Genomic DNA, 8,153 nt, shown 5'->3' with positions numbered 1-8,153 from the left:
ATTCTGTAGCCCAAATTATACTGTAGAAAACAGAACTGTGGTAGTAACACCAAAATAAGAAAGCAGGAATGGCATCCAGTTGCCAGTGGCTGGGATGGAGCCACTAGAGCTGCCCTGCCAGCTCAGCAGCTGTGCACAGGGATGGATGAAGGATGGGTGACAGCCTCCAGGTCAGCAGCAGTGGAGATTCCTTGCTGCTCCCTGTACTGAATCCTGCCCACCTGTGCCAGCTGTGATGCTGTGCCCCAGCTGCATGCCCTCTGCTCAGGGGGCTCAGTCTCCATGTGTGCCACGAGACCTGGGGAGTGATATTTCACCTGGATTTGAGTGGACCTGGACAGTCACCGACCCACTACTGGAGCTGATCATCCCCCTTCCCACAGGACAAACCTCCCCTTCCTCTGTTCAAGCACCTGTAAACTCTGCTTAGATTACAGCAGCAAACCCTTCTGCACCAAGCATTCACATCTGCTCTCTCATTACTGACCTGAATTCCTCTTTCCCGTCAAATTGGAGCAGCAGATAAAATTTTAGGCTAGCTCTAGGCTCTCTCATCCCTCTTTTATTCTGTGTCTGCGCCAGCTTAACTTCCTGGGAAAGCTCTGAGGGTATCTCTTCTCCCACGGGTCTGTAGCAAACCATCATTTGGCACCAGGAGGAGAGAGCTGGATTTCCATCATGGTATCACATTGTTTCCAATTCTGTCACAAGCTGAACTTCTGCTCTTCTTCTTTAAACCTCAGGAGATACAGCTTAGAGCCAAGGAGAGACTGCCTACCAAAAAATCAGCTTCTAGGAAAGAAGGAAACAGAGACTCAGAAGCATTCGGGGGCTGAGAAAAGTCCCCTTACAGGCAGGAGCTGCACCCCTGGGGGTCACATGCCTGGGGGTCACAGGAGGTGTTAGCTGGTGCTGCTGCCTAAGCCCCCACTGTGCTGAGGATAAATAAGGAACTTTAATCTCCAGGAATTCACACAAAAAGCTGGAACTTAGAGTGAGCTCAAAGGCAAAGCTTGTCACTCTCACATAAAATCTCCTTCTCCCCACTTCTGCTTCCCTGCAGGACATCTCCCAGCTGACAAACCTCTGGGCCAGTGCAGACCCTGCTGAGATGACACGAGGTTTCCAGCAAGGGGGATGCTCCTCTAGTGCAGGGCAAGCAGCTGAAGCGCCGTCAAGAGAAACAAAGGCGCTGGCAAACTTTGAGAAATGCCTCTCATTATTTACAGAATGACACAAGAAAACTTCAGACTGAAACAAGAAAGGCAATTAGTTTCCTGTACGGAAACAAAGAGACATCTGTGCCAAGTATGCTAACATATACACAAGGGGCAGGTATACAGTACATGAGGAATTTCTTCCAGCTGCAAATCCACCCCCAAATTCTCAAGTCAATCTTGAGTACTACGATGCTCAGCAATCCTCTTAGAAGTGTCCAGATGCTTTAATAACTTAATTCTAATCTTCTCAGACACCATTTTCCATTTAACTGCTGAAGCACTGGAATAAGACAAAGGGGTCAGGACTGAATAAGTCACAGTGGGGAACAGCAGGTCTGTTTTGGAAGTCTGAGAAGCCTAGTCTAGTTAAGCTGGTTCCAAAGTCACCATCTGAGGGTGGTGAGGCACTGAAACAGGTTGCCCAGAGAAGCTGGGGGTGCCCCCAACCCTGAGTGTTCAAGGCCAGGCTGGATGAGGTTTTGAACAACCTGGTCTAGTGGGAGGCATCCCTGCCCATGGCAGGGGTTTGGAATGAGAGGATGTTTAATGACCCTTCCAACCCAAACCATTCTGTGATTCTGAAAGCAGCTCACCTCCATGCTGCACTGAGCAGACCTGATCCAGCCTTGCTGCACATCCCCTCCCACCCCAGATCCCTCCAGCCCCCGCTTCTGACAGGTTCCTCCAGACTTCCCATCTCAGCCAGCTGCCTTTTAGACAACACTTTCTCAAGATTGTTTTAAACAAGCGAGGAAATTTTGGTGACACTTTAATACATTAAGTGCTCCTTATTTTCTCTGTGCCAAAGAGCAGAGCTTTCTAACGCGCTTTTCTGAGTTAACATCAGGTGTTAAACAGACGCGCACGTTGTTTTAGCAGGAGCCCACATTTTATAATAGGCTTTCTATCTAACAGCTTGATATAGCCTCTTCCATTAAGCATTTATTGCTAATGCATTGTAAAGTGTAACATGCTATATACGCTATTAAAGAATGGAGCTGCCACGTACTCACCCCTTAATAATGAAACACTTATGAACGGGAACCTCAGGTTAAAGAGTTGTGAATTAAGTTTAATCTCAGGGAGATCATCAAGCACTCTGCCAGTACATCATGCCGTGCTGTCAGAGGGAGGGCTTGGACCCAAGTCCCCTGGGGAAGCGCTCCTTGACTTTGTTTTGGAGAAGACCTTGGTGAAAACGCTCCTCCTCAGGCAAGAGTTTGGCTAAATGCCACCAGACTGCTGGAGATCTTGTGCTCTTCCTCAGAGGGACTCCCCAAGAGCCACATATTGTGGTTATTGACTCTCTAATAATTCAATATAAACCCTAATCATTAGCAACCTTTTTAGATAAGATACATCCTCAGCTGAGCATTATTGTATTTTTTCCTTACTATTCAATAAAAAAACCATTAACCTTTTTTTTTAAAAAATGGTGCAAACCCCCTTCATTTGGCAAGTAGCTGGGGTTTTTACACAATCTTTGCCTAGATAAGGGCACAAGGAGCAATGACTTGATACTACAGGGTTCAGCCATAAAGGCAAGCAGTGTCAAGACCATTCCTTTAGAAAGAGAAATCATCTCGATCTCTTCCCTCCCACTGGTCTCACCCTCCCAGGGATCTATTTATACACACGCTACTGCACAGCAAGTCCTGCTTTTGTTCCTTTTCCCTGCTTATGAGTTGCTGCAAAAGCAAGCTCCCCAGCTACAAAGCCATTGCCCTGCAAACCCCACAGCAGGATCTTGGATCAGCATAAGGCAGGAGTGGGACTTTTGATTGGTGCAAGAGATTCACCTTTTTCACACCCACCTGTCCCCTGGCATTCATGAGTGATGGGATGCTCAACTTCTATGTGTGTTCCTGAAGATTTATAATTATTGGGGTGGGACTGACCTTAGGCTGGGCTGGGAGATGGTGTGTTTAGAGAGCTTGTTCTGCAAGGGTCAGTTATCCCTAACTCAGTTTCCACGGGGAAAGGGTGAAGATGACTTTGGTCTTCACTGGCACTTCAGTGACACAAGATCACACCTGCTGGGCTTTTGCCCCACATCATGAAATTCAAAACCACTGGCTTTTTTCCAGTGTCAGAGCTAAGTGACAAATCCAAGACCTCAGTGACATCTCTGGGGTGAGTCAAAATGCAAGGCATTTTGGATTATCTGAGCTTTGGTACCCAGTTCAAGATGTTTCAGAACAAAAGCACTCTGAGTGCCTGGAACTCCCCCAGAAAAGCTCTCAGGTTCTTGAAGAGGTTTCTATGTGGTAAGGAAGACCAGTCCTGTGCCTGTTTGCTCTTACTGCACATTACTGGTGGTCCTGGTGAGAGTTCAAAAGGAAAACACCTACAGTGGTACTTACGGAAGCTTCAGCACATGGCGATGGTTGTGTTGGGCTTCTCCCTGCCCAGCCATCCCTTGTGCACCCAAGATGTGCCATCTCAGTCAGTCTTGGGAGGGAAGAGCAACGAGGAGCAGCCATGTGACTTCCATAGAGCCCAACAGCAGCGCAGGCTTCAGAGATAAAACACACACCTCAAGGGGTTGGTGCAGTTTCTAGTTGTGTCCCCTGATGCTGCTGGGACAGCCAAGGGCTCACATGCATAGGGACAGCCACAGCTCATGAGGGTTATCCCAGCTGGGGTCTTCCACCTCTCTGGGAGCTGCTTACACTCATGCTGACCAAGACTCTCCTGGGCCCAGCAGCATCAGGATACTCCAGTTACACATACCTGTTCAGCTTCTGAGGCGAAACAGGGCACCTAAATTATTACACAGACAGAGCACACTTGGAAGAGGTGGACAGGCTGAACCCTCCAATTGCATGCAAAATCTCTTCACAGTGAGCAAACATTTAAAAGAAGAGACCTCTTCAGCCAACTGCTCCTTGTCCTGGAAGTCAGATTAAAAAAAAAATACAGAGGTGTGTGTGTTCCCCCTCTTTAGATGATGCATTTTCTAAACTTCTTCTGAGTTTTTTCAGATGAAGAAGGGGGGAAAAGTTCATCCCAGGCCGACATACCGGTGTCCTCAACACTCACAGCAGGACCTCAGAGGGGTTCAGTCCTCTCGGCCTGCCGGGCCCCGCATGGGCATGGAGGACCCCACAACACCTCCCTTGGTGAGTGCACCACGGAGTTGCCTTGTTTCCCCCACGACAATCGCCTTTCTTCCCGGCGCCCGTGGTTCCCTTTGTGTTTACGATAACAGAGGGATGCTTTATTGCATTTCGCCCGCCCGCTGCCATGGCAACCGGCGCTTGCTGCGTGCTGTAAAAATAACCCTCCTTCTTTGATAGATTTCACTTGAGTGAAAATAACCCTTAAAAATAGGTTGAAATTTCCATACTAACTCTTCCAGGAGGTTCCAGGGAGGCGAGAATGAATTGCAGGATCGGCTCACGGGGACACAAGGTGCCACCCCGGCACCCTCCAGCTTTGGCACTGAGCTCTCACAGAGGAGCCCGTGAGGATGCTTTTGGGGAGCTGCCACCAACCAGCCCCCCATGGTTATCATGGTCCTGCTTACATAGAATAATAGAATCCTAGAATGGTTTGTGTTGAAAAGGATCTTAAAAATCATCTTGTTCCAAGCCCTTTGCTACAGGCAGGGCTTCCACTAGACTGAGGGCCCCATCCAATCTGTTCTTGAACACTCCTAGGGATGGAGTATCCTCAGCTTCTCTGGGCAACCTGTACCTGTGCGTCATCCACCTCACAGAGAAGACCTTTTTCCTAGTATCCAATCTAAACAGACCCTCTTTCAGTTGGAAACCATTCCCCCTTGTCCTGTCACTAAATGACCTTGTCAAAAATCCCTCTCCATCTTTCTTGTAGGCTCTCTTCAGTAGACGTGGTGGATCTCTGTCTCTTCTTGGTATTTGTTGCAAAGAGAAGAGGTGCTGTCCCCTCAGTGCCTGCTATGGGGGCTGGTTGGGATAAAATTCAAGTTTTTCTTTTCAGCCCCTCTGCAGCACGGCCCCAGAAAAAGGCTTTTCCCATCTTGAAGGTGCAGGGACCTTTTGCTGGAAGCTGGTACTCTCCATCAGCACTTCAGTGTTTTATAGCTGGCCATCAGGAAAGCTTCAGCATGGGTTTTGGATGAATAGATCAGAGCACACGAACAGCCAGCACTGGATCTCTCCCCAGAACAAAGCCCCTCTCATGCCTGGGAGAGCTGAAATGGCCATCTCTTCACAGGCCACAGGCCCAGACTCTCAGGGACAGAAATGCGGAGATTCACGGGCATGACACGTACTGATGCTGAGAGAGGTTCAAGACTCCCTTCTTTGCTTCAGAGCACCTGTACTGCTCCCAGCCAGCAGAAAGTTATCCAGAGCCTTGCTCTGGAGCAATGAGGGCATTTCTCTCACACCTACTCTTGACTCATCCTCAGCCAGAAGATCTTTTTTTCTCTTTTGGATCATTTCTTTCCTTTTTGTTCTCCCAACCACTCAACTCTTCTACCTCCAAATAAAAGCCAATTCACATTTTAGAGGTGGCCCCTGGTTCCTCCCATGAGTTTAGGTGAGTCGAGCCATAAGAAGTGGAGTAATGAGATTATGATTAAAAGCACACCTTGATAGTGGGGCATCCATCAAGCTGTCATAGAAATCGTATCTCGGAGGCTGCTCTCATCAATCTGACCTTTCAATTATTACCCAGAGTTCATGACTCTAAGTGTATATAATTCCTACCTCAAATCTGAGAATACCCGCCTTTGTTTTTTTGGCTTCCTTGTGCGTGGCTGTGCGAGGTCTCCTTCACTGGCACATCAGTGATGCTTTGCAATTCAAATTAACTTAAAGTAGCTCTTCTCTCGCCCAAAAGTTTGGGAACAAGATCAAAGCACTACCAGGGCACCTGAAGGCGGTTGTTTGACATTTTTATCAATGTATTTTTTACTTTTTCTCAGCTGTTTTAAAGCCAGTGACCACTAAAGCTAATTCCAATTGTGCTCACAGCCTATGCTCTACTTCAGCTTGTGTCCCCACAGAAAGGTGAGGATGCTCAGGCCATGCCACAGCACACCCTCAACAACAGGGAAATCCAACCAGGACAAGGTTACCCAGGCATCTGCACAGATGAGCTTTTCTGTCCAAACATCACTGAAAAAGCTTGGTTTTGTGAGCTGCACCCCAGCCAACATGGTAATTCAGGAGCAGGATGGAGCCTACTTCAGCTTTCCATTGGCATCATTAGGAGGATTCCTCTGCCTATCTCTAGGACCAGAGCACCGCTCACCCCCAACAGCTCCATGAATCCCACCCCACCATCTGTCCAGTGTGGGGGCTGAGATAAGACACAATTTGCTTGGCACCAGCCTGGCGACTTGCAGGATCCAAGTGAGATTCCACAGGGCACAGCGTTACCAAGCAATGAAATCCTGCCTGAACCTTTTCTACAATAACACATGCAGGACATCAACCTGTCCACGGGGAATATCCAGCACATGGGAACGGGGCATCCTCTTGCTCCCTGCTGGCTCCTGCTAACAGAAGAGCAAGCACTGGCTCTTCCTACACAGCAAGTTAGGAAGTTGTTCCTAGATAGGATAAAACAAATGAAGCCATTTGCTTTATACTTTTTCTCCAATGGAACTATGTGTTTTTTATAAGAGTGACCTTCTCTGCTGTCTAGTGACTTTTCACAAAAAAAAAAAAAAAAAAAAACAAAAAAACACAACATGCAGGTTGTGGAAGAAAAGAAATGCCTGGTTGGTAAAGAAATTACAGGAAATAAAAATGCCTTGATTTGGGATGTTTGACAAATCCAGCCCTGAAGGCATTTTCTGGTGTTTGTGTTATTGGAGGGTCTGTGCAGCCTTCAATCACAACTTTCTTGTACAAACAAGTACTGAATGGAAGATCTTTTGCAAAAATCTCTGCACTGCTCAAATGACTGAAACTGTGGGAATTTCCGTAAGAAGAGCCTTGAAAATAACCCCAGAGACTTAGTGTGACCCTCAATGCTACAAGCAAAGGTGTTCAAGTTAGGTTAGGCAAGGCCAGAAGGGAGTGAGTCAAAGATACTCAAAAGCAGGAGCAGCTTTCAGAAGTGACCCTGAGGCCAACACAGCATTAGAACATTTCCTTGCTAACACCTGCTAATCCATGCAGCCCTTTGCAGTGGAGCTGAGCGTGGATCTCCTGCCATGCCACAGGACCAACCTCCCTCCACCGCAGCCTGGCCCAGCTGGCATCACTACAGACTCATTGCTAAGCCACTGCCATTATTGGCAAACAAGACTCCTTTTCCAGGGAGAAAACACTTGGCAATATTTCAGGCCTTACAAAAGCCTTACTTACTGAAAGATTAAAGGTAAGCAGAAATGTATCCCCAGTGTCCAACTCAGTGGTGGGGACAGCTGCCCTCAGCTTCAAGATAAGAACAAGACAAGACACCCAAGATATTCCATCTAGCTGAGGGACCAAATGCCTCTGCATCATGGTGCTCAAAAAAAGACTCAAGAAGCTGAGCCCAGCACTCCTGGTCCAGCTCCTTGTGCCTTGCAAACCTCAGTGCTGCGAGACTGGTTCCATCTCACTCCCGGGAGCCAAATGCAGGTTCCCCTCTGTCCAAGGAAGAGGTCATACAGCCACACACCACCACAGTCATTTCTCTCCTATATGGTAGCCACATAAACAAGCAGTCTGGAGGCCGCTACATCTGCATTGCAGCCACAGGTTGCTCCCTCACAGCCTGGCCTCCACACATTTCTCATGCCAGCAGAATCTGATGACAGCACCAGCTGGAGCTTCTCTGCCACGAAAAGGAGATGAAACCTGCAAAAGTTTTTGAGACCAAGCCTTCACTCTCAGGAATCAAATCTCTGCTGCCTTAGAGGAAACCATTTCATTTACATAATACCCCAAAAGGGGCTAATTACAGTTATCACCCTGGCTTCTGTATGAAATGAGCTGATGGGCTTGT

General features: G+C 47.8%; 1 long non-coding RNA gene across 1 annotated transcript; it reads right to left on the bottom strand.

Moving 5' to 3' along the window:
* Positions 1 to 542: 542 nt before the first annotated feature.
* On the bottom strand, positions 543 to 4,685 carry LOC113973099. The gene is made up of 2 exons (XR_003536133.1): positions 4,574 to 4,685; positions 543 to 792 (listed from the first exon to the last, which is right to left on the bottom strand). It is a non-coding gene; the product is annotated as an uncharacterized LOC113973099 (long non-coding RNA).
* Positions 4,686 to 8,153: the final 3,468 nt, after the last annotated feature.

Source organism: Neopelma chrysocephalum, unplaced genomic scaffold (genome assembly GCF_003984885.1).
Source record: "Neopelma chrysocephalum unplaced genomic scaffold, ASM398488v2 Primary Assembly neopelma1_98, whole genome shotgun sequence".
In the NCBI taxonomy this organism is placed as follows: domain Eukaryota; kingdom Metazoa; phylum Chordata; class Aves; order Passeriformes; family Pipridae; genus Neopelma; species Neopelma chrysocephalum.
This window is presented reverse-complemented; position numbering and strand designations above follow the sequence as displayed.